This window comes from Meles meles, chromosome 2 (genome assembly GCF_922984935.1).
Source record: "Meles meles chromosome 2, mMelMel3.1 paternal haplotype, whole genome shotgun sequence".
Taxonomy (NCBI): domain Eukaryota; kingdom Metazoa; phylum Chordata; class Mammalia; order Carnivora; family Mustelidae; genus Meles; species Meles meles.
Genome location: NC_060067.1, coordinates 50288665 through 50316588, shown reverse-complemented (window position 1 = coordinate 50316588; position 27924 = coordinate 50288665). Strand labels below are relative to the sequence as shown.

At 39.4% G+C, this 27924-nt stretch overlaps 1 protein-coding gene and 1 long non-coding RNA gene across 4 annotated transcripts in view; one reads left to right on the top strand and one right to left on the bottom strand.

Moving 5' to 3' along the window:
- Window positions 1-27924, bottom strand: part of PPARGC1A (PPARG coactivator 1 alpha) — a 657227-nt gene that overhangs the window by 232745 nt on the left and 396558 nt on the right. The gene's annotated exons all lie outside the window — the stretch shown is intronic.
- Window positions 9051-23992, top strand: LOC123934096. Its single transcript, XR_006816737.1, has 3 exons — window positions 9051-9083; window positions 19830-19834; window positions 23982-23992. It is a non-coding gene; the product is annotated as an uncharacterized LOC123934096 (long non-coding RNA).

Sequence of the window (27924 nt, the reverse complement as noted above, 5' to 3'; positions counted from 1 at the left end):
TCCCCCATTGTTTTTCTGGCTCCCCAGGAAAACAAAATCTATTCTCCTGATGAGTTTTATAGCTGGCCATTTCTGCCACAGGATTTAGAAAGAAATGGGCAGATATTAAAATGATAAAGTTAAACTTAATTTCTTTCATGGAATAAAAAAGCCTTTGACAAAGAGTTTTCTGACAAACATGACAGTTGAGACACATTGGCATGTGGAATTAACTGCACCAAATCTAATAATCCACCCCAAATCATTATCAAAGTGCCACTTGGAATTTTGTCCTTGTCAAAATGAATGGCTTCTATTTGTTGGACACCCACACCATGCCACGGGCCATAGATGAGCCTTTGAGATGTCACTTAATCCTAATGTCACACAGGTGCTAAATGACCTAGTCAGGACTTGCCCGGAGTCCATCCCATCCTATGCCCAAACCTGCACATTATGAGTCAAAGCTGAACGTGAAGAGGTTAATAGGGAAGGTTCTGGAAACAGCTGTCTGCCTTCCAATGTCAGTTCCTCATCTCACTATCTCTGTGGCCTTGGGAAGTTAATCCTACTACCTCTGTCCATTCTTCAGCAACATGGGGAAAATAATCCTACCAAGAATTACTGCATGTAAGTTGCTTAGAGAAGGGCTACTCGAAGTGTGGTCCATGAACCACACCAGTCAGCATCCTGTATATCACCAGTCCATGATCAGATAAATGTTGGAAGTGAATATCTCAGAGGGAGTAACATTTATGTCAATCGACTCCAATAACAAGAAAACAGTGGGGCTTATATTTTCTATGCCATTTTAAAATTTAATTTTGCTATTAATCTAATCATATTTTAATAGGACAATATCAGTCTATGACAGATTGGGACTTTTTAAGGGGAAAAAAAAAAAGGAGGGGAACCTTCCCCACAAGTAGTTTGGGAAGTATTAGATTAGATGCTTACCTGTTGCCCAGAAAGTTCTCAATAAATGTTAGCTATTAGTATTAATTACTTACTGCTCTATCCCTCCACTTCCTACCGAGGGAGCCAAAATTCAAGCAGCATCAAGATGATAAATTTGGAGACATAGGGTGCTGGTTACTTTACTGACTGGAGCTTGATTCCTTCCAAGCCCTGATTCATGATCTATGGAGAGACCTTCTGAGCAATTCTGAGAGTTTTGCTGGTTCAGATCAGTGGACTTCCAAGATCCCCATTGGTGGAAATGGTGAAAAATAATTGAACCCCTCAACTTATTTCATGCATTCCATGTCCACTGTTCTCCCATTTTCTAGTTCTAAAGTCCTTTACCTTAACTTTCCCTGGTCCTCTCCTTCCTCTTACAGAGAGTATTTGAGGGGTTTACCAGAAGTTTGGAGCAAAGATAAATCTGGACTGGAAATCCCAATTCTCCACTGACAAGCTCTGTGTTCTTAGGTAAGTTGTTCTTAGGTAAACTGTCTTGGAACTTTGATTTCCCCATCTGAATAACTAGGATAATCATACCTACCTTAGAGCAGGGGACAAAGGGGATACTGTAGTAGGAAAAACCAACAGATTTAGCTCCCCCTCTCCATTTTTTGTAAAGCAGGTGACACAGTGGTTAGGAGAGGTAGGTGGGGAGATGGAAATAATGTCTGGGAACTACTTCAGTAGAGTTGCTTCACTCTTACTATTTATTTAAAGCCTAGACTCCAAAATGTCTGTTACAGCACAAGAAAAATAATAATAATAATAATATGAAAGAGAACATTTCAATACCAAAATACCATTGCCAATACCGTTGCCAAAACAGAAACGGTTTTCCAACTGAAGACCTGAGAGAAACATCCTATATTAAATAATTTCTGTGGAAAGCACAAGCTGCCAAGGACTCCTTGTATGAATGAGGTGTGTTGGTCTGAAATGGGCTTTACAGAAAAACCAGTATCAGAGGGAGACCCTCCCCCATTCAAAGGGAGACCCTCCCCCATTCAACAGTTAGCCACCCACCATGCAGATACAGTGCCTTTGCTTGTGAAGTGAAAAAGAGGGGCTGTCCAATATATTAACCCTAATAACCTATTGACAGGGACAACAGACCATTGACCAACTTAACTGATACTAAAGGAATTGAATTAACTGCTACATAATAGTGTTGAACAAACACGGTCACTGTTTGATGGGTTGCAAGTGTCTATGCTAGGTCATAACTTCCCATTTCAGTGGCAATAGCAGGTACCAGAAGGTTAAATCACCCACACAAAGTTATCTAAGGTATCTGAAAACCCTCCTCAGTCCCATCCCCAAAGGCTTAAAAATGTAACCTCTACTAGAAAATACAGTTCACCCTGGGAAACATCATTCATAATGTCTGATGCCACAAATCTGAGAAAGGTTTACATTTGGTGTAAATAAGTTAGATTTGAGAAGTTAATGAGTTCCACTACCCAAGCTGCTGCTTATTAATTCATACAACTCGAAGACATCCACTAAAAATAATACCTTTTGAGTCATATACCATCTTTATGGAGATCATTAATATTTCTTCATAATAGAGCAGTTACCAGTCCCATTATTTCCCTTGATCACGTTCATGCTCCTGACCCAAAACACCAGCTCATCCACAATTCCCGCTTGTATCAAAATTGGCCTCAGATTCCATTAGCCTTCCCTTTCTTTGAGTGACAGTCACCTCTATGCACCCCCATGAGACCTCGGCCAGAGAGCTGTCCTCCTCTTCTCTCTCCTTCTCTCTGTCTGATTTATAATACACACACTGGAAAGGATGGGGGTAAAAGGGAGAAGGAGTCTTGAAAGCTGCATGAAGGCTGGCCTTCCAAGCCTTGTCTTATTCACCCTCAATCTTGCAACAAGGCTGTTGAGTGCTTGCTCAGTACCAGGCACAAGATAAGATGCTCCAGATACAGAAAAGAATTAACATCTGACCCCTGCAGGGAAGGAACCCGGTAAACAGATGACCCAAAAAGGCAAGTGCAGGGCCCAGAAGGAAGAGAGGAAGACACCCAGCTCACCAGGAAAGAGATAGAAGGGAGGGGGCACCTGGGTGGCTCAGTCAGTTAAGTGTCTGCCTTCAGCTCAGGTCATGATCCCAGGGTCCTGGAATTGAGCCCCACATCAGGCTTCCTGCTTGATGAGCCTGCTTCTCCTTCTCCCTCTGCCTGCTATTCCCTCTTCTGTGCACGCGTGCTCTCTCTCTCTCTTTCTCTGTCAAATAAATAGAATCTTAAAAAGGAAAGAAAGAAAGAAAGAAAGAAAGAAAGAAAGAAAGAAAGAAAGAAAGAAAGAAAGAAATAGGGAGGAAGGGAGGAAAGGAGGAAGGGAAAGGAAGCTGCCCTGAGCTAGGATTTGGGCCTGGAAGATGAAAAAGGGAGCAATTTCCTATCAAAGGGATTAACTCTGTTTTGCCCTACCGCCAGCAACAGCACAGAACCTTGCAGGCTGCAAGTACTGCCTGCACAGTAAGTGATTGGATTAATGGCACAAAGGGATTCCCAGGAGAATCTAATCACTCATTGCCTGTCAGTCCCTTAGCAAGTTAGATGGTGATCCATTTCTAGTCCCTTTGTGGTCCCTTTACACAGAAGCTGCTGCATGCTCTCCACTCTAAGGTGTTCCTGATTCGATTTCTTATGTCTTATGACACCTCATCTTTGTTCCCAGCTGCCTATCATGAAAAGACAGAAGAGAATAACAAGAAAGGGCTCATAAATAACAAAGTTTGCGTGTGCCCCCTTCAAATAACTGAAAGGTCTAGTAAAACAACTGTGAATGGGTATGTCCATGCATGTGCAATTGCAGCCCAGCCTCCACATTCTAAAAACACAAGATAAACATTGAGTGGTGATTTCTCAACCTTAGTACTGATAACTCTTGGGCCAGATCATTCTCTGTGGTAGAAGTCTGTCCTGCACATGGTTAGATGCTTAGTAAAATCACTGGCCTCTACCTACTAGAGGCCAGTCGCACCTCCCAGTTTTGACAATTAAAAATATCTCTAGACATGGCCAAATGTACTTGGGGAGGGCAGTCAAAATCATCCCTAACTGGGAACCACCATATGTGATAGGTTCCTTGAAAACCCACCCTTCTGAGGGATTCCAGTGGTCAGATGTGCAATTTCAGAAGACCAGCCTAGAATCCCCATATTAAAAATGATGTTGGAGTTCATCCAGCCCAACTCAGATGTTGCCTGTGAGGAAGCTAAAGCTCAGAGAGAGGAAATGGCTATTCAAAAATCACCAAGCCAATGGTGGTAGAATAAGCCCCCAGCCAAGAATCTTTCATGTTAATCAAACGAGAGTCTTTCCACCACACTATGGTTCTATATGATATTCTTTCTGAGGCATCCAAAAAGAAAGGAAGTTAACATTGATACAACAGCAATATAATGGTTTCTTACAATAACAAAGTTATAATAATAATAAAAGATAACACTATGAATAAAAACTAACATTCATCAAACAATCGCAATTCACCAGAAACTAACAATCTTTCTGCATTTTCTCTAACCTTTTCACATGACAGTCACAGAACTCTGCAAGGTATATATTACCAGCTCCATTTTTACAAGTGAGAGACAGGGCTAAAGGCAAAACAACAACAACAACAACAACAACAACAACAACAACCTTTAAAGGCTAAAAACCTTGTCCGTGGTCCCAGAGCAGGCCAGTAGCAGAGACAACGCTCACCTGCGGGTGCCCAGCTCAGGATGCCTCATGTCTTTCCACTCTGTCATGTGTCTGCAGAGCTCACTCTGTTTCCAGGGGCTGGGGGTGAGGGGTGCTCCCTGTGGACCACCCCCGACTATTCTTTCTGACGGGAATTAGCTGCATGCAGCCCCATCCCAGTCAGTCCTGCTCCAGTCTCCATCTTTTCAGATCACACTGTCATCTGACCTTTGCATTTTTTTAATAAACGTATAATGTATTTTTATCCCCAGGGGTACAGTTCTGTGAATCGCCAGGTTTACACACTTCACAGCGCTCACCATAGCACATACCCTCCCCAATGTCCATAACCCCCTCCCCCTTCTCCTGACTGCCCTCCCCCCAGCAACCCTCAGTTTGTTTTGTGAGATTAAGAGTCACTTATGGTTTGTCTCCCTCCCATCTGGTTTCATTTTAAGCCACACTTAGTGATAGTCTCCAGCAGCGTAAGTAGTCCATCTAATCTAACAAGTATTTGCTGAGTTTCTCCTATGGGCCAACCTCAAAGTCAGCATGTCTAGGGAAGCGAGGAGTTGTTTATCCCTTTTTCAGCACTTGTCAAGAGTGGTCCTTGTTGATTTTGTCCACCTCTCCCACTGGTAAGGAAGCTCCAAGAGGGCATAGGTCATGTCTCTTCTGGCCATTCTTACATCCTCTATGCTTTGCACAGAACACATGCTCAGCTAAAGCTGGTGGAGCCAAACGGAATTGATGGAACATCTGCTCTGGATAGCGTGCTTTGATATTTAGTATTATCTTATTTGAGCTCATAAAAACACATCCTTGGGGCACCTGGGTGGTTCAGTGGGTTGAAGCCTCTGCCTTCGGCTCAGGTCATGATCCCAGAGTCCTGGGATCAAGCCCCGCATCGAGCTCTCTGCTCAGCAGGGAGCCTGCTTCCCCCTTCTCTTTCTCTGCCTGCCTCTCTGCCTACTTGTGTCTGTCAAATAAATAATAAATAAAATCTTAAAAAAAAAAAACACAACACATCCTTGTCACCTTCCATGAGATATTGCTCCCATTTTAATGACAAAAACCTTGGAGCAGAGATCCTTAAGGGATTTGTTTAAAGTCACATAGCTGGTATGTAGAATTGTCCCAGTAAGAGTGCAGAAGGAGCATATGATCCAAGTGAACATATTTAAAAACTCCAAAGAGGCTGAATAGAAGAGTAATTAAACGCACAGGCACAGGAGCCAGACTTCCTGCATTGGCATCCCTGCTCCACCACTTACTGTCTGTGTGATCCAAGACCAGTAACTTCTCTCTGCCTCAGTTCCTCATCTGAATAATGGGTGTAATTAGAATACCAACCTCAGAGAGTTGTTGTGAGAAATGAATGAGTCAATATGTACAAAGTTCTTTAAACATTGCTGGACACATAATAGCTAATATTTGGATAGCACTTACTGTTTTCATAGTAAAAGAAAGATAAGGAATATACAGATGTACACAAAAACACACTTTCCAGTTAGAAAACAGTGTAAGCGTGAATCAAGAGTGGTACAGAGAAGAAGTGTCACAGGGGGAATAATCTTTCTCTGTCCCATAGGAAATAACACCTTGCATTCAGGTTCTACTCTTCCATTCGGAGTTGAAAGAACATATCCTCATCTCCAGCATAAGCCATCTTTTTTACTAGCATTAAATTCAATTAGCTTTCTATGCTGTTAAAGAAGGAAGGAAGGAAGGAAAGAAAGAAGGAAGGAAGGAGAAAGAAGGAAAAAGAAAGAGAAAGAAGGAAAAAGGAAGAGAAAGAAAAAGAAAGAAGGAAAAGAAAGAAAGAAATGAGGAAGGAAGGGAAAGGCAAGGAAAGGAAGGGAAGGAAGGGAAGGGAAGAGAGGGGAGAGGAGAGGAGAGGAAAGGAGAGGAGAGGAGGGGAGAGGAGACAAGAGAAGAGAAGAGAAAAGAAGAGAAGAGGAGAAAAAAGGCAGGCTATTCCAAAATGGCTTGGAGTGGATGACAGAGGGGGAAAGGCACATGCACAGACATACAAAAGCAGCTATTCCCAGGTCATTACGCTGCCCTGTGTGAAACTGGCTGGACAGAGCCTGTGGAAGTGGCTTCAGATGGCTGCAAGAGATGGCGGCTGTGTGGAGTCAGTGGATGGGATACTTAACTCCAGCTCATATTCATTTATTGCTACATTTAAGCTACTTTCAAGTCGATTTTCTCTCAAAAATACCATTCATATCAAAATGGCAAAGTTCTGGCTCTGATGTCTAGGATGCTGAGTGATCCATTTTGCCTTCATCTTCCTAAGCGTGTGGGTAAGCAAAGCTGTAGACAGGTTAGTGGTGCCACAGCACCATAAATAAATAATTATGTAGATATCTGCTGGATATGCAAAGATATGTACTTCTAAACAAAGAACCTTCATTATTTTCTCAATGACTAACTCAGAAGTCAGTCCTAAGGTCTTTTTCTTTCAAAATATTTAAGGTGGAGAGAAAAGAAACTTCCACATCCACATTCCATTTTGTTACTCTGAACTCAAAAGTTGGAAGTGATCCATCTTTGGTAAATAAATTGCATGGTAAAACAAAAAAGATGGGGACAGTCTACAGAGTCGATGAAACTTAAAAGACATTTCAACCAATAGCAACACGTGGCTCTTATGTAGGTCCTTACTCAAATAAATTGTTCAAACATATGACACTTATAAAATAACTGGAAGTTTTAGCACTGACTGTATATTTGATAATAATGAGAATTATTATTAACCTTTTTGATGTGCTATTGGTAATGTGATTGCCTTTCTTTGAACACACATGATAAAATATTTACAGGAGAAACAATATCTTGGATTTGCTTCAAAGTAATGTGGTTGGAGGAAGTGGATAGAGGTATTAAAGAAATAAGATTGGCCATGAATTTCTTTTTTTTTTAATTAATATATAATGTATTATTTCCCCCAGGGGTACAGGTCTGTGATTCATCAGGCTTACACACTTCACAGGACTCACCACAGCACATACCCTCCCCAACGTGGCCATGATTTCTAATTGCTAAAACTGGTAACGGGTGTATAGTGGTTCGTTACACTACATTATTAAGTTTTATTTACTGCTTATTTTTCTTTATATGTCTAATGATAAAAAAAAAGGAAATAGATTCGGGGCACTTTGATGGCTCTGTTGGTTAAGTGTGCGATTCTTGATTTTGCCTCAGGTTATGGTCTCAGCATTGTGAGATCAAGCTCTGTGTCCAGCTCCACACTGGACATGGAGCCTTCCTGGGCCTCTCTCTCTCCCTCTGCCCCTCCCCCTGCCTCTTCCTTCTCTAAATAAATAAATAAATAAAATAGATTCATTTTTAAAAAGATTTTACTTATTTATTGGACAGAGATCACAAGTAGGCAGAGAGGCAGGCAGAGAAATGGGGGAAGGGAAGCAGCCTTTCCCCTGAGCAGAGAGCTCAATGCGGGGCTCAATCCCAGGACCCTGGGATCATGACCTGAGCCGAAGGCAGAGGCTTAACCCACTGAGTCACTCAGGCACCCCTAAAATAGATCCATTTTTAAAGGAGCAAGAAAAAAAGATACTTTAAAATGAAGTGACTGAGGACAAAGACAGAACGGCTTTTTCTCTCTCCCATCTAAAAGTGGCACAAATCGGCGACTGTCTCCACAGCATGGTGGGAAGCAGCTGGATTAAGGACAAGGGCAGGGAGAACTCTGAGCAGCCCTGTAGCATGTGACATATTCTGACCTCCACTACTGCAACTTGGGGCCATAGTGGGTTCATCCCCTACCTCCCCTGTTAGATTATAATCTCTATGACAAGGACTGGGTCTTGCTTATTGTCGTGCCTTCTAGAGAGCCAGACTTTGCAACTGGGAAACAATAAACGTGTAAGAAACACTTTTTGAAACTACTGAGACAGTGTTTATATCTCTATTTAATATTAAGGTTTTCACGATTAGGGATAGCAATGAAATTTTTAGAATCTTCTGAAAACTGAGTGATTTGGGCAGGCAGATCAACACATAGGTAAACCGCTGCTTCCCAAAGTCTGAGTACGGCCGTGGCATGTATGCAGAGGGATTTTACATAGCTCACAGACAACTTTTCCTTAGAGTTATGTATTTACTTTTAATATTTACTAAGATGAAAGTAATTGGTGTTTACATAGATGCAATAGTTTAGGAAGAGGCCACAATGGTCTGTATTTTAAATAAAATAGGTAAATATTTGTACTACTGGTAAAGAGTTGTGGCAAAAATGTGTGAGGGTACTATTCATATAGATTTAAATGGCTAAATCCCAGAGAACAGCTACCTGTTTACTCCTTATAGTGCCCCACTGGGTAGAAAGTATTTTAGAATGTGGGCTTTGGAACAAGACTGCCTGTGTTCAAATACTGGCTTTGGCACTGACTAGCTGTTGACATTGGGCAAGTTACTTAACTACTCTGTGTCCCTGTCTCCTCATGGTGAGATGGGGATAATGATAGTGCCTATCTTCATGGGTTATTGTGTGGATTAACTGAAAGTCATTTAGAAGAAAAAGAGAGAGAGAGAGAGAGACACTACCATATCATTTCCACCAGAATGGCTAAAACTTAAGACTAACAATACCAAGTGTTGCCACAAAAGTGAAGTTACTAAAATTCTCATATATTGCTGGTGAGAGTGTAAGTAGGCTCAACCACTTGTAAAACTATTTGGTCATATCTACTAGAGTTAAACACATCCCCACTCTAGGGCCTTGAAACTCTGCTCTTAGGTCTATATCCAAGAGGACTAAGTATGTACATCCACAAAAGTCATGTATAAAAACATTTCTAGTACTAACATTGTATTAGCCCCAACTGGAAACAACTCAAAAAGTCCATCAGTGGGAGAAGGACTAAATAAATTGTGGTAATATTATACAATTATAATAATTATGGTAATAATTAATAAAATGAAATAGCAATAAAAATAAAGAATTACTAATATGTGCAACAACATAGGTAAATATTACAGACATTTTGTTGAGCAAAAGAAGACAGACATGAAGGGATAAATAATGTATGATTCCATTTATATGAAGTACAAAAACAGACATAACTAAGTGATCATGATGGACATAACCTCTGAGAGCAGTAACCTCTTGGATAGGGAATTGACTTGAAAAGGGCACTAGGGAAGCTTCTGGAGTGTTGGAAATATTGTATACACACATAAAGATCTTTTCAGCTTTGCATTTAAGATTAAAGCACTTTACACACTTTACTGTGTTCTTTATACATTGATCAAAAGCAAATTTGGAAGGAGAAAGTATTTAGAATAATGTCAAGCACATAATAAGTACTCTGGAAGTGTTTGCTATTATTATTTACTCTTATCTTCTAGTTCTCTCTCCATTGCAAAGAATCTACAAGCATTCCTTGGGAGCCCAAATGGGCAAGGATGGTACAAAAGTTATCAAATACAGTGTCTATCCTAACACACGGACAGCTTATTTGAGGAGACTTGTTAACCAGTTCCAGTCACTACTTTGGAAGCATTACCATGGCTTAGCAATTAAGCATGCAGCCTCCGAAGTCAGAAAAACCTGTTGGTTCTGCCCTCGCCAGCCTCGGTAATGTTACTCAACATCTTGAAGTCTCCATTTCTTGATCTTTAATACACAGCGGATGACAGAAGTTGCTTCTTAAGATGCTATAGGATGCTAACCAAAAAATTTTCTACTATTACTGTTACTAGATTGATTTCATTTTATTTTTTGAAGAAAAACAACCAGGACCAAAGCTGAATATCTTAGAGGCATTAATTACAATTGAGTTAGCTATGCTCCCAGGCTCACCTTCTTCTATGTCAGTTCAGAATGTTTACGTAGACATCACCCAAGAAAAGCCAAATGATCTTTCAGGATCACAGGCAAATATCAACTCCAGTCTATTTACAGACATGCTTGTGAAAACCTGTCAATATGGCAGTCAATTATGATTTTATTTTTAAGTATTATACCAGCAGAGAAAGCAGGGCATCCCTTGCTATACATTTGCATTTGTCTCTTGATTACTGACAGCTTTTCCAGTGACCTAAAAACAAAAATGAAACAAAACAAAAAACAACAACAGAAAAGCACACAGGCTTCCCTGCACATATGACTGCATCTAGCACCAGGATTTGTCGTGTACCTTTCTCAACCTTGCCACACTGCCTAAGCCACCTCCCTCTTTGTATTAATGACATGCTGTGCATATATACTTTTATCACTGCATACATTGCATGATAGCCCCTTTATCCATTTACCTGACCACCATCCCCATTAGACCACAAAGCTACTAAAAGGCAAAGGCTACAGTTTGCTCAACTCATACCCACAAGAGCTGTGCATTGTGCCAGGTACAAAGTAGGTACTAAACAATTTTGTGTTGACCTAAATGTCTAGAATGATCCAAGCTACTGCTAGCCTAAATGCAAGCTTTTAAAAATCAAAGACACCCCTTTCCTCCAGCACAAGCAGTCACTCACCAGGACACACAGCTTAGCCAGCTGAGAATACATAGGATTTCAGCCCTCCCCCTTCCCTCTCAAACCCAGTCCCCTGTGTATTAAACAATCCGACCAAACATAAGTGGATGACCAAGAGAACATTATGACCTTGTAGAGCAAAACAACACAGAATGCACATGGCCTCACTGTGCATCATTCTCTCACTCAGGATTGTCAGCCATCCCTTCTATGATCCTAATCTGGATATCTTTGCCACTTCAAGTTGAGATTACTATAACCCTAAGGGTGCCCAACTACTATAGGAGGGTGACCAGGGTGCAGTAAGGGCTGCCCAAATTCTCCTTCAATCGGAGAATCAGTGTTACCCACTCGCCATAACTCCTATACATGCTGAGCCAATGCAATTAACTCAAGTTTGGACTAAAAGTCTAGAAATGACACCAGTAATTCAGGGACCAGGGACCAGGGACCAAAGAAAGATCTCTCCTGATTCTGACCCTCCAAGATGATTTGGGTCCAGCCTATTCTAATTCTATCTCTCAGTGAGTCCATAAGAGTTCCAAATTTAGGCCCAGAAACCACCAATTGCTTACCCCAAGGAGGATATTCCCTGGGATCCTCAAAGTAGGAAAGTCTTTCTACATGGGCTGTTGGCTTGGGATTGTCTTTTTGGTTCTTCTTTTTTTTTTTTCCTCTCCTTGTAATTGTGTTTATGAAAGCGAATGGCTACATTCAGCAATGGACCCAACTCCAGTTTAATTTCTATTTAAACCTTGTAAGTGCACCCCAGACACTGCACTGAGATGGGCATTCCAGAATCTAAATAGAGTAAGTGATAGATGGCAGAAGCTAGCAAATCCTCCTCTTAACTCCTCAGCTGGGTAATTCCCCACAGAACACTGACAGGCTCACCTCACGTCGCCAGAGATTTAATAGCTAAGAGCCACGGTGAGGCCTTGTCTTAAACAATTTAATTACACTCACGAAAGAGACAACAGTGCATTTACTGGTCCACCATTAAATATTATCATAAGTAATTTAAACTCAACTTCACTTGTCCAAATATATGGACAAAATACATTCTGTCATCCCAAAGCTTTAATGTTCCCTCCATAACTGTGAATCATCGACAAATCCTCAGTAATTTATTCTGCTTTCCAACTGGAAGCATATCTTAAAGGAAGAAAAGTCAGAATGTGCAACACTTCTGATAGTAAACTTGTCCACCTGCTATCCAACATAAATTAAGGAGCCATACTTTAGTGATTCAATTACACCGCTGAGTAATTGAAAATACGCAATTACAAGGAGTTGAGGTTCTTATGAGAAATATAATGACTGCATTCCAGATTCCCTAGTATTTGATTTATAATTGGAATATTGGCATAATACTCTACATTTAAGAGGAATTGCTCCCTTCTGGATAGTTCTAGAATCTGAATATTTAGGACTACAAAGACCCTTACAGCTCCTCTCGTTTAACCCCTTGTTTTATGTAGAAGGAAATGAAGGCTCAAAGACTAATCAACTTATAAATTATAAAAGGAGGCCCCCAGAAGAGGTATAGTGACTCCGATTCAGAAAGTGTAGCATCGTGGCCAAAGCCACAATCTCTGGAGTTGGACAAAATTCAATCTTGATGATTGAATTTGAATTATTTGAATAACAATAACAATATTGAATTATTTGAATAACAAGCCACTTAATTTTCCTATGTCATTCTTCTGAAAGATGGTAACTCTAGAACGAGAGACTATTGCTTAGTTAAATAAAGATGTCTGCTTGTCCTCTGTTAAATAGAGATGATAATTCCGAAAGCAACTAGCCACAAATAGAGAGAAACTCCTAGGGTTACTGACAGAGTATGTTCTCTAAAATACTTAGCATCATGTTATGCACACAGTAGGTACTCAATAAAAAATTAGTTGCCGCCACCGCCACTACCACCATCATATGTCTAGTGCTAGTCTCTGTATCATTTTATAGTCCTACTGACACTGTTAAATACCTAGCTGACAATTTGGTTACAACATAGCGTAATTACTATTCCACAGTAGCCAGAATATCTTGACATCCTAGCCCAAAGACTGTTCATCTCGCAGCACACTTCCCCAGTTCGAAAAACTGAATCCCTATTCATTTGAGAATAATATACTAACCAACCATTAAACACTTAATGCTTGATTCATTTCCTGGGTTATATGCTGACTAGCTATGTTTGCATCATATGCAACACTTTATCAGATCAGCCTTCCTTAGTAGCTGTCCCAACTCAAACACTCACAGAGCTGCCATTTTTGTTCTGTAACTAACAGTCATAGATTCTGCATCTTAGTATGCAAATATTTTTAAAAATCACAAATGATTATTCCCAGCATTGACCTCCATTCCTTCTCTTGACAAAGAAAACCATAGCTTCTTTGAAACCCAAAATAAGCACATGTGATCAAATGCTAATTTAGCAATAAACAGAAAATTGACTTCAAATCATCTCTCTGTCACTCGAATTGATTAACAGTCACATGAAAATTGATAACATGATTTTCAGCAACAGAGCGTGTGGCACAAGCTCGTCGGTTCTATTGGCTTTGGATATTGACTTCCTTCCAAATAAAGCTTTTTAAGAGTACATTAGTGAGTCCGCTAATAATCTTAAAAAGCAGTCTAATTACAATAATGAACTCCATACAATGAGTTAATGTAATACTGGAGCTTACAGATCTGAGTCTCTTACTGAAATAAAAACAAAGTACAAATTCTGTTGAACATAGTACAATCGTAGTTTTGTTTCACTAGCCGTGGATAAATGACTATTGTCCTCTTTGCTTCTCTAGAATTCTAGCAAAATATGCTCACATGCTATCTACCTGCCTTAAAATTTCTCCAGCATCTATAATACTTAACATAAAATTAATTTTAAGCTGCTGATCCTCTAGGATTCAAACAGCTCAATTAGAAACCATCCTTAAGAAGTAGAAGATTGAGGAGAAGAAAAAAAAAAAAGGAACCAAACATAAAGCTGCATTGGTCCAGATTGTGAATATTTCTAAACTGAGAAAGTTATAAAAGCAGGCTTGGAATCAGTTCACATTGGAGTGGGAAAACAGGCATTGGGATTATAATAAAGCATGCTAGCTAAATCTCATGATGCCCTTCTCTGATTGCTCCTCCAGATCTATACTTCACCCTCCTCTGTTACCTCTGCCCCAGAAGCTGACATTTAGAGATTGTGTCCATGGGCTTCCCTGCTTTCTTCTCCTAATGAGACTGAGATACTAAGAGGCACTGAGGCCAGGAAGAAATGAGGTGGGTATTTTCTCTCCAGCTTCCTCCCTGCTACCACAGGTTGAAAGGGACCACACTTCCCCACCCCCACTGAAGGCTGCACTCCTGAGATGTGCCATATCCACCAGCTACAGCTGTCTGGTTCCATGACAAGTTCCCTCCTCTGGCAACTTCAGGTCAGGGGTGGTCCTGCCTTCAGCTATTGTTAGCCCTGGGGATTCATCACTTGTTGGTTTCCTTTAACCCTTCCCACACCCTTGAAAATAGTGTTTTTATTAAACTCTATTCCCATATGAGTTTGCCATCTGTCACCTGCCAGAATCCTGACTGATATGTCTACCTTCCATTAGCCAAGTGATTTTGTACCTGTTGGGGGTTATGTACCCCATTAAGAACCCAAATAAAAAAAAATAGAGAGAGAGACTTCTCTCTGCCAAAACGCACATAGTCGCACACATATGAATTTTCTGATACGATTTCAAAGAGCTGACAGATACCCTGAAGCACAGCCATGGATCCCAAAGTATGAATCCCTACCATGGCAAGATAATTTTTAAGAAAAAGCTTTTAGGGTGCCTGGGGGGGCTCAGTGGGTTAAGCCTCTGCCTTCGGCTCAGATCATGATCTCAGGATCTTGGGATCTAGTCCCGCATCAGGCTCTCTGCTCAGTGGAGAGCCTGCTTCCTCCTCTCTCTCTCTGCCTGCCTCCCTGCCTACTTGTGATCTCTGTCTGTAAAATAAATAAATAAAATCTTTAAAAAAAAAGAAAAAGAAAAAGCTTTTATTTTCAGAAGTGAATTATGTGGGTACCATGTTGTTCTTTAAAGAGTCCAACTTTGATATCAGACTGTAGAGTATGAACTTATAAAAAACCAGCTCAACCCTAAAAAAAAAACCCTCCAAAACAAGTGTACATATAACATATTTTATATTATCTATCTAATTTTACCTCTTTCTTTGTTTTTCATATCATGTAAGTATTTACCACTTAAACCCTTAGAATGTTTTTTCCATCAGCCAGTGTTTTACTTACTTCCTTGTAAAGTTTATTATTCATCCTTTTGAGTGCCATCTGGACTACTGATAAGTAAATGTCTTTAAAAATCTCTGAAAGAGATTTCTTAAACTTTTACCATCTATCAGACCCACTCAGCATTCCAAAGCCTGATCTCCAAGGATGCTGGTATGTATTCAGCTGTTTTTTTATTAACACTGGTGGCTTCATAATATTAAAAATGTATACACCAAGTTACCCCAATAGAAAACATGCATGGATTGTGATGAAAAATAAATTCTACTTCAAACAGTCACCCTCTCTGCCTAGATGCTTTCCCCATGGTCCAGAAGGAACATCTTTCTATAGAAGACCAAAAAAAAAAAAAAAAGATGCTGAAGTCCAACACTCCAGTGTGTTTGAATCTCTCAATGTCTCTATCAGTGGCTATTAAAATTTAAAGTTCACTGCATAATCCTTGACTGTAGAAAACACATGCTACTTATACCATATTCCTTAAGCTACTAGCATCTTAAGTTATTCTGTATGGTTCAGAGGGGGACAAAAGAACCTATGAAATAGATGTGGTACCATATAAATGTCAACCGAAGACCATGTGGAAAAGAAAAAAAAAACTTAGCTATTTTCTTTCTAATGTCAGTCATCTTAATGATCCTGTATTTAAAAAGTCATCCTTTTTTTTTATGAACGTGTTTAAATACCATGATATAGTGTATATAAACTTGTATGTGTCCTAAGGGTATATAAATTATTCTTTTTTCACCACAAAAATAAGATTAGCATAAAAGATACCTTTGGTGTTCATAATTTGAAAGAATACATGAATACAGAAACTCCATAGTTTATTAGCAGTGGAGTGCCTCTCTTTAATTATACTACATTGTTTTCTTTATTCACAATGATCTCCTCTCTTTAACTAGCTTCAGCCACCATCCTTAACATCCATCAGCAGTAGTCCTCAGACAGTGGTCTATCCTAAAATGCTATTTTCATCCCTCATGATTTCCTAACCTGGCAATCTTATAGGCAGCTATCTGGGGTCAACAAACTGTGATGTCTTCCCTTCATCCTTTCTCCACACTCTCTCTCTCCTACTGAATCAGGAGGTGACTTCTGTTTAATCTTAAAAGCATAAACATGCAACCGAATTCAAGTCTAAGTTCTCTCCTTGATGTCTTCAGCTCACCTAAGGGATCCTACCCCTGACTCCATCAAACATGCTGCTGCCAAATTAATCTTTCTAAAAGCACAGCTCTGAGAGTGTGCCTCCTCCCCAACACATCCCGTTCAAAACGCTTCAAGGGCTCTTCTTGTCCTATGAAAGGAGAAATTGTTTGAACTCTACAGCCTGGGATTCAGAACTCTCAGTCATCTGGTATTGGCTTTACTCTGATTGCCACTTTCCGCTTGGTGTTACTGGGGGGTTCCAGATGGATTACATCACCTTTCGTTGGATGTGCCATATTTTTTATGGCCATGACTTTGGTCATCTTTCCCATCTACCAATAAAGAATCCCTTTTCTAAGGTAGTTCAAATATTACCTCATCTAAAACATGTTATGATATCATTGGGCCCTCCAACCCAACCTCAGTGATTTATCTGGTAGTAGTTTTTACCTATTTGTAAACTACTAAATCCAGTTTATCCATTTGTAAAATGGGGTTAATGAGAAGTAAGTTTGAGGATAGATATCTAAAATACTTAAGCATAGATATGGTTTTTTATGTTGGTTGTTGTAGTTACTGCTTTTATCTTAAACGAGTTACTATACAGTAAGGAACTTGAATATTGAATGGGATTTTGTTCATTTTTTTTACCTTCCACACTGGCTTTCACTTAACAAAGAGTATTAAATTGGGTCACTGCACTATCACTAATTGAATTCTAAGAGATGTCAACCATAACGCCCAGGCTGAAGCTCTTTTGAGCAAGATGGCAGTTGAGTGTAACAAGGATCCCTGCTGCTTTTACCAGAGGAACTGAGTCTTCGAGTAGGACCCATTTCCTCCCTTTCAGCTTCCCTGAGTGCTCACTTACATAGAAAGCAAATGAGATACCAATTTGTCATCTTGGTCTGAAGTTTCTCACAATGCCTTCTTTTAAAAGACCTTGAGGGTCATATTCTAATCTGGGTTGTACTCTGATGAGTCTCTTAAAAGGACCACTCTGGTGCCTGCAAGCACAGCAGAACGTCTTAGGAAATACAACCTCATTAGTCAAAATCATGGCTGCCTCACAGAAACCTCACATAGGATCAGAGCAGCCATTTTGTTTCAGTAAGGAATACACACCTCATAACTCTCTACCAAGCATTAACAGGTTATTCTGTCGAAAGTTGGCTTCCTTAATCTACAGCTTGGAGTGGAAAATCAGAACTGAGGCACATTCAACCACTCCAAGACATTTTAGGCATTTCATACACTCAGCTTGTAGAACCTCTGAGCCAAGAGAGCACTGGGTCCATCTCAAAATGACATTCAGTGACATAGAGTTCCACCAGAGCACAGGGCACCCAGTTAATTGGCAAGGCTGGTCACCTGAAAGTACACTTCACTCTCCAGCAGCTGGAAGGCCACTTGGCCAACACCCAAAGAAACATTTGAAGTGCATGAGAATTACAAAACTCCCTGCATACCGCTCCCATGACAACCAAGAACAACTCCTTATCTGTACTTGTCTTCTGCACTTGCCAGACAGTGCTCATGGAGCAGGAAAGGTAAGTCCTTCTGCACAGCCAAGTATTTTAAGCCCTACTGAGCACAGAAGTTCTCCAGGGAACTACCCACAGCCTGCAGGGTCACTGCTTCCTAATTTCCCTGGGTGGTACCTGATGACTCAGCAAGAGCCTACATCCTAATTCTTAATAATCTATCACCCTAGTTCCAGGAATAAGTATTAAAGCCGGAGGACCTCAATACACTCACTAGATATGTGAACTGAGGCAAGTTCCTTACCTCACTAAGACTTGTTTGTTTTGTTTTGTTTTTTCTCTACAGTAGGGATTATTACGAGAATAAGACTATGTATAAAAATATTTCTATAATTTGGTAATACAAAATATTTTAAATTAATGATTAGTTTAGATGCTTACCAAAGATATACCATTCCTCTCTGTCAAATGCCTCTTTCTGCTTGGTCTATTAGAAACCACACTGTGCATTAGTTCCCTGGAGCTGCCATAACAAAGTGCCACAAACTGGGAAGATTAAAACAATAGAAATTCGTTCTGTCACAATTATGGAGGCTGGAAGTCCAGAATCAAAGTGTCAGCAGGGCCAGGTCTTCTCCTTAGGCTTGAGGAGAATTCTTCTGTGATGGTTAATTTTATGGGACAGTGTGGCCACAAAGAATCTAGATACTTGGTTAAACATCATTTCTGGGTATGTCTCTGAGGGATTTCTGGATGACATTAACATTTGAACTGGTAGACTGAATAAAGCAGATTGCCCTCCATTGTGAGTGGGCACCATCCAATCCACTGAGGGCCTGCGAAGGAAAACAAAAACAAAAACAAAAACAAAACAAAATAAAACAGAAGAGAGAATTTGACTTGTTGAATGGGGAGTTCAACCTTCTCCTGCCCTTGGATTAGGACTTAGACCATTGGATCTCCTGGTCTTTGGGCCTTCAAGTTTTAACTAAAACTCACACTAGTGGTTCTCCTAGTTCCCAGGCCTTTGGGCTCAGATTGGAACTACACCACCAGCTTTTCTGGGTCTGCAACTTACAAAGGGCAAATTACAAGACTTCTAGGCCTCCATAATTGAAAGAGCCAATTCTTTATAATAAATCTTTCTATAAATAAATATATATAAGCACACATACATATAATATTTATAGATTCATTATTTATAGATGTATTATATATGTATGTATGTACCATATTACACAGGTATATATCTTCCATTGGTTCTGTTTCTCTGGAGAACGTTTCATACCCTTCTTGTCTTTTCTAGCTTCTGATGGGTTACCAGCAATCCTCAGCATTCCTTGGCTTGTAGATACATCCCTCTAATCTGTGTGTCTGTCTCCACATGACATTCTTCCCTGTGCATCTGTGTCCAAATTTCCCTCCTCTTATAGGGACACCAGTAATTGAATTAGGGCCTATCCTGATCCAGTAAGACCTCATCTTACATTGATGAAATTTGCAAAGTTTCTATTTCCAAATTAGGTTACATTCACAGGTTCTGAGGATTAAAATTTGCTATCTTTGGGGGAACATAATTCAATTCTTGAAAAGGCATATTAAACATCCCCGACCTCACAATTTAAAAACAATATAACTACCAACATATTGGCTATATCACACAGCCCAAAAAGACTCCTATTCTTTATCATCAGTCACCAAGCATTGCAATTATTTGTTTCTGGCTGATTCACAGAGTGTTTGGAGCCATAGTTTAGTTGTAGGTGCCAAGCACTATTCTTGACACATATTAAGATCTCAATAAATGTCAAATGAGTAAGTATTGTGAATGGATGAGCATCTGAACTCTGGAGAACAGTAGATATAGAGTAATAGCAAACCCTGGATATTCCAAGATAATTCTGACTGTAAATATGCTAGCCCTACCATTTCACTTGTACATAGCCGAACATTTGTCTTAATACTGGTTTGGAAAAGAGGCTTACTAAAATATAAGAGGAAGAAGAAAAGACAATGGAGTGTTTTGTTCTTCAAACTCTCCATTTCCCCTCACAAATTTCTTTTTCTCCTATGTTTCTTCTTTCAGCAAATGACAATTGAGAGTTCTTGATCTTTCTACATCAATTTTTGTCCTCTTTGCCCTTTTTACTCCCATTCACTTAATCCCATATGCTCAAACTCTTCCGCATGCCTCTATCAGCCTCCTCTTCCCCATCCCCACTCCATTTCCTTGGTTGAGGACTCACTGTTTCTTAGGTTATTCACTTTGTTAACATGAAGTTTTGGCCTCACCAATTTTTCTCTTACTAGGCTGATCTTTGTGTAATGCAAACTTGATCATTCACTGGCTAATTTAATGACCCACCTCAGTGACTGTACTGCCTTCAGGATTAAATCCAAGATCTTTAACATGCCATATGTTGCCAACACTCCTGGCTCAGTCCTGGCTCTACATTCGTCAAAACTCACTTCTTCTCCTGGGCACATGACTGGAGTTCACGGTCTAGCCTCATGTGAGTGTATCCCTGGTCAACAGCACATAAAAGAAAATGACATGTACTATACCCAACCTAATCCATAAAAATTTCCCATGCTATCCCCCATGCTCTCTCTCACTTAGTTGCCATTAGATGCAGATGGTCCACTACAGGGTCCTAGGCCCTAGGAAATGGTAGAGCCACAAGATAGAAGAAATCTGTGTTCCTATATTATTATTAGAAGCTACCTGCTACATGAGTGAGATATTCATTTCTACTGTATTAAGTCTCTGAGTTGTAGCAGTTGTTTATCATAGCAATGAGCCTACTCTGTCCAATGCACCATTTGAGGTGCTCATTTTTCTGGTCTCTACCTACCTCTCCCATCTCATCATTCATTCATTACTCCTTTTTATCTCATACTGTCTTTCTGACTCAGTGAACTCCTGTGGTTCTCCAAACTCATTATTTCCCTCCTGACTTTGATTCCAGTAGAACAATGCTCTTTCTACTTAGGAGAGTTCACTGCCCCAACACTTTACTGATTTATTTGTCTTCATCATACTTATCACTGCTTAATATATTGTGTATATATTTCTTTATTCTCTCTTTCCCACTAGAAATTCAGCCCCCTGAATGTGAACTTTAATCACTTCATTCTTATATGCTGAGCACTTTGATTAGTAGGTTCTGCAGTAGACCTTAAATGTGTCTTGAGTAGATTAATAAATGACAACTAATATTTCAAGTGCTTACAGTGTACCTGGCTTATACTAAGATATATACCTTTTCATCTTCATAAGAACCCCTGTGAAACTGACTATTCTTTATTCTCATTTTCCATCTGAGGAAACCTAAGTCTTAGAGAGGTTAAGTTCCTTGCCAGAGTCAGAACTTGAATCCAAGCAGACAGATACAAAACCCTTGCACTTAACCTCTAGTTCATGAATCAATAAATGCTTTATCATTAGTTCTTTTCAGTCAACAGAAGAAAGGTACTCAGGTTCAAGCCATCCCTAGACCTGTCCCAGACCATTCGAAGCTTCAGATGCCATCTGGAGATTCTATTCATGAACACACACAGACAAGCTGTACAATCTCCCATGCTTAATGTCACTCTTAATCTTACAGAGAAGAAAGTTCATAATATCATTCCTTGAAGGTAACATAAACACTTAAAATGTTTTCTTTCCAAATCTTCAGACTTTACACTTCATTTCCTGCCTTTTCTGGTTCAGTGCCATTGAACTTAGTGGGTAAATGGGCAAATATATATCTTCAGACCACACTAAGCATGTCTTTTGATGTGCTCAAGTTTCAAAATGAATGTCACTCATGTTACAACCTCTCAGGTGCTTAGAAGTATTAGCAATTTCCCTTTTCCCTTGCTATTTTTTTCTCCAGGCTATCTATGCTATATTACTTCAATCTCTCTTCATACAGTAAGTCATGCCCTCTAATCCATTTATCATTCTCGTCATCCTTGCTTGCAGTATTTCCTTTTCATCTTTTTTTAAAAGCAAAATGGTGCTGTAACAAACACACGCATATACAGACACACACTTCACAGTCTCAGGCACTCCAAAACCAGTCTTTCCATCAGAATCCTTTCTCGACAACAGCTGACATAATTTTTGGCTCATCTTTTCCTCAGCTCTGTTCCTTGGTCAACACTTCATTTCTTGACCTAGATCTGTCTCTCTCATTGTTGCTCAATTATCTTCAATAGTTACAACTGGCTCTTTGATTTGCTATAATGTACATAAGTAAACACGTCTTATTAAAACTCAAGAATCCCAAAGAGTGATGAACATAAGCAACTACAAATAGAAGTTTTCAGCACCCTGTAAAAATCAGGGTTCAGATATGGTTCAAGCCAGTCTTTCCAATATGAATGAAATGTAGTATCCCAAAGAGAATGCTGTCTATACCAACCTTAGCCTAGAGAATTTATGAAGGGGAAATAATTTTATATTGTTATTCTCATGCCTTTTTATAATTTCCCCCAAACTGTCCATAGATCTTATTTTCTCCCTAAGTATTCACTGCTCACAGTGTGATCTTAGACACCAATCTCTTCTAAGCTATCAATTAATATGATAAACTAATTATAACTAATGGAAATTAAGGAAAAATTTTCCTATCCTTAGTCAGATTATATCATCTCTGAACCTCAACTTCTTTATGTGTAAAATGGAGGTAATATTCTACATTATGTATTTCTTTATGTAGGGAATTCTCAATTATCCGTATGCTTACTGTAGTGACAACACATTAATTTTCACAGCCTCTTCCCTTTATTCTCCCCCCACCAAACAAAATAATTCTAGTATTCATATGTTCACCTCATATGAGCTCCTGGACCATTATATATGTATAATGTATATATTATATAATACACATACATGCACACACACGTGTGTGTGTGTGTATTAGAATCAGGGAAGGAGAAAACCGCAGAAGGTCTAAAGACAGAATTTATTCTGCAAAAGCTAAAAAAAATAATGGGTTCAGGAATGGTGCAGAGGATAACTCAGTAGCTTTCTGGAGTGGATTTGGGACAAATTCTGGGGGAGAATGGAAGAAAAAGTAAGTATTAAAGAGAATGACTATTCTCTCTGTGAAGAAAAAATAGGAAGAGAAGAAACATGTTACGGGTCTTATATATGCTCTGCTTCCTAAATATTTGTCAGAGAAATAACAATGAAAACTTAAATCAATGGCAATGCCTATTTTCCTTTGACTTGATCCTTGACAAGACTGTTGTAGGGGAGGTTTTGGCTTTACAAAGGTTGCATGCAGATTATTCATTTTTCCATTATCCAAGGCCATGGTTTGTTCCACCTTCCCAAATCCAGAATGGTCCACTGCTGCCTTTGCCCTTTTGAACCACTGGCTCCCAACCTTAGTCAATGTCCACCATGGGACTTCAGAATGACATCAGCAAATACAATCAGAAAGTTTATCATCCTGATATGAAGGTGACAAGCACTGAAGCACTTCAAAATCAAACCAATGGTTTGAGGATTATCCACAAATTTGATTTATCTGAATTCTTCTCCATTAGTGTGATTGACCAAGACTGACTATGTGGTGATTCACATACCCCCATGGTTTCTAATGTTCATTCTATGACTTCTCTACAGCATTTTTTTCATGAATTCCTTCCTTGTTAGCTCTTTAAGAACCCTTGGAATGGATGATATAATCTTGCTAATTTGTATGGTATAGTTTGGTAGCTAGAGTGTTCTTTTATTTAGCCTCTTATGTAGCTTTCTGACCCTCCCACCAAAAATCTTCTCAACTTGAGCTCCTCTAAGCTTCTCATCTCTGTAATTTACTTAAAGAGTTAGACCAAGTAATTGCTAATTAATTCCCTCACATCATAGTTCTCTAGCTTGGCTTCCCTCTTCACAGGAAGTGACCTGTCTGGCCTCTTGTTCTCCTTCACTTTGTAATTCCATTACTTAGAAGAAATATTTTATTTGTGGTTGTTTGTGGCATTGTGGACTCTATTTCTACAAAATGCAAATGGTCCAAGGCAAGTCTGATCCTTAAATATTCATTGACACCCAGCTTATTTCAAAAGCAATTTTATCAGCCTTGCTACCAAATCCAATGAACATTTTATTTAGAATCTAGTCTATTCATATAACTCAATCCATTCATTCCAATATTTTATTGGATGGCAGGTAGTGTACTAAGAGCAGGGAATATGCTGAAAGATATGTTTCCTGCCCTCCACAAAGGGGTTTCAAAAGAAATATTTTCATATTTGGGGAAAATGGAATGCATTTTTTAAACAACTATATTCTATCATGAGCAATATCAATAATAATGACAACTATTTATTGTGCATTTATTCTACGTGGGCTTTCTATACTAAGGACTTTACATTCATTCTCTCTTTTGAGACTCACCACAGACCTGTGACTTAAGTGCAATTGTTATCCCCATCTTATAGGTAAGAGAATGGAAGTTTAAGGAAACTAAGGCACTAATCGAAATCATACAGCTCACCTGTGGTAGAACTAGAATTCTTATCTACAGTGTTTGTATTTTAAAGCTCTAAAAACGTAAAGCCAGCATGAGTGTGTCTGGCAGGTAGTAGGCACACAGTCAATGCTTGGTTAATTGTTAGTAAGAAGAGGGGCTGGGGGACAAGTGTGTGCTTCAATAACAAGTTTGAATCAGGAAGCAATGGAACCAAGGAGTGGACATGTGGGTCAAGGGAATGGCCTTGGCCTCCTCTGGGAAGACAGGTTTTCAAGTAAAAACTGAAACCTGTAGGGGCAGGCACTGAAGGCTTCTGAGCAGGGAATAAACTTTGTGAATGTCTCACTTTGGGACAACTATTCACAGCAGTGATTGCATGAAGAACCAAAAATCGGAGGCCTTGAGACCAATTAGAAGAAAATAACAATACCCTATGGGTGGGGCAACCATGCCCAAAATGAAGAAAATGGGTATCATAAAAATACAGTTGGCAAGACTTGGATATTAGACTTTGTGGGAGTGTATAAACCATGATCCTGAGGCTCTGAAGCAAATGACTATTACTGCCATTACTGAAAATTATATAAATCAGCAAAAGACACAGTTTGAGCTTGACAAAAAATAGTTGGTATATACTAGACTCTCAGATGTTCTTACAATGAATAAAAAGATGAATGGACAGATAAGTGGGTGGATGAAGTGTCTTAGAAAATTTGAATTTGAAGGAATGGGAGAGATTGCCTAGTAGAATCAGATCCCATAAAACTGCCCCCTGGAAACCACCTACATTCCTTGTAATCTTTCCTGTATTTTTAATTTGCCCCAGTTGTAGGCAAGCATCCTGGTTGTTCTTCCTTTTCTCCATATTCTTTTTAGAACTCTTTTTCTGAGTTATTTTAGAAAATGTAAATAAATATTCAGATTTATAGAATTCAAAAAACTTTTCCTATTGTATAGCCAGATCTTTTTAAAATCCATCAAGATTTCTCATTCTCCAAGTTCTCCAATAACAAGAAGTCCCAACAAGTACCTCTATCCAGTTAATAGAAGACTTTTTTTTTTTTTTAACTCTCCTTCAGAATACAAATCAAATCAGAGGACCCAAAGCATTACGCAAATAACCTAAGGAATTATTCTGATGTCTTGCACTGGATATAAGACATGTATGAAAAGGGAAAACAGAAGAGGAAATGGAATAATATGGGTGAAAAGTCATATTCACTGAAGTCTAGACAACAGCTTTGATAACCGCCAACGCTGTGCCCAGGAGTAGCGTAGGTAAAAGAGAAAAGATGAGGAGTAATAAGAAAACAAAGAAGTGATTCAGAGTTCATCAATCCTAAGTCTCTGGGACCATGAAAAATGGAATTTTTTTGAAGGATCCATCCATCCAACTAGACATTACATGGTGAATAAGAATGAAGCTTTCAAAGTCAGACAGATCTGGGTTTGAATCTTCGCCGCTCTTGATATTAACTGAGTGACGTGGTTGCAAGATGCTTTGCTTCTCTCTTCCTCAGTCTCCTCATTTGTAATATGGAGATAAAGCCTTGGGTTAGTTATGAGGATTAAGTGAAATAATGTGCCTAAACTCTTAACATCTGGCTGGTGCACAGTAAATCGCTCAATAAACTGCAGCTGTTATTCAAAATGTGATCAGACTGTGCTAGGGACCGAGGTGAGTCAAAGGAAATGTAAGTCTCATTCCCTCCATTATGTACTCCCAGTCTCAGCCAACACAGCTCTGCACATAACACTGCTTCAATCATCAGCACACCACGAAGACATGAAGGGAACAAGAACTGTGTGAAGTAAATTAGAAAAATATACACTAGTTACTGGTCTAGCATTGCAGCTGCCTGGATTAAGGAGATCTGGGTCATCAGCTCACCAGTGTTGCTCAAAATCGGACTGAATTCTCTAATGGAGAAAGGATTAGAGGACAGAACCAGCTGTTGGAGGTATTGGCATTATAAGAATCTGAGTGTGATTTTAGGAAGAGATAGCCTAAGGAGAAAAGAAGTGCTCACTTTTTTATATATAGTATTATTGGCTATTGAGGACAGGTGATGTCTGAGAGGGAATGAAACACACTGCCTCCTTATAGTCTCTTAAAAATACACATACACGGGGGCACCTGGGTAGCTCAGTGGTTAAGCCTCTGCCTTTGGCTCAGGTCATGGCCTCAGAGTCCTGGGATGGAGCCCCACATCAGGCTCTCTGCTCAGCGGGGAGCCTGCTTCTCCCCCCCACCCCCACCTCGCTCTCTCTGCCTGCCTCTTTGCCTACTTGTGCTCTACCTCTCTCTCTGTCAAATAAATAAATAAAATCTTTTAAAAAACACACATACACATACTATATGGAACACATGTTTGTTGGAGGAAGTAACCCATTTGAGATCACAGCCCATCCCTGATGTCTTGTGAGAAAGGAGAGTTTTTTGGAGATGTTTATTCCACTTGAATTTTTCAACTTTATGTTTTGCATATATGTGCTTAGGGTTTTTAAATACTACTCTCTTCTCTCTGTCACTAATCTTATTTGTACTCTGGAAAAAGTTACTCTGTAGCGTGGTGGGTGAAAAGATATTTTTTCAATTGAGTACGTTTTTTTACATAATTTACAATTTACATACATATTTAACTCTCATGGTAAAAACATAATCTCACTCAACTGGCAAATGAGTTGCTATTAACATACTTTATTAATAATAGGAGGAATCCTATTTAAATAAAGAAATGTAATCCCTTAAAACCTGCAGTCAATACGTAACACCTAGCAATTGTGCTTTAAGGCATATTTCATGAGCTATATCTGACTCCCAGAAATGGTCACAAAGTGAGGAATGCTTTTAAGCAGGCAGATGACTCCATTGCCACACTAGTAGTGACTCTAGAAGTATAATTCTAATTATAGCAATAGCAGTGGTGATAGTAATAGTGATACTATTACTAAATCACACCAACCATGGTTCTAAATGTGTCGTATATGTTACCACATTTAATCTTCCCAACCCTTTGCATTAAGATCTTTATTATCCATTTTTACAGATGAGCAAGTTGAGATGCAAGAAGAAGGTTAATTATTGCCCCAGATCATGCAACTCTTAAGTGGCAGAGCTAGAATTTAACCAAGAAAGACAGGAGAACCTGAGATTTTTTTTTTTTAATACTTCTCTAGAACACATATCATTTGCATGACTACAAGGAAGGTGACCTTGAATTCCAGCCCACATTTGTGTGATTCCGGCATGCACTTCCTGATTATAAGACCACAGTTTGGTTTTTGGAGGCTCCCATGTCTTTTGGGCAAATGTTATCCTGAGGGACCCATGAGTTCAGAGTATATGACCACAGCTCTTCATCCTA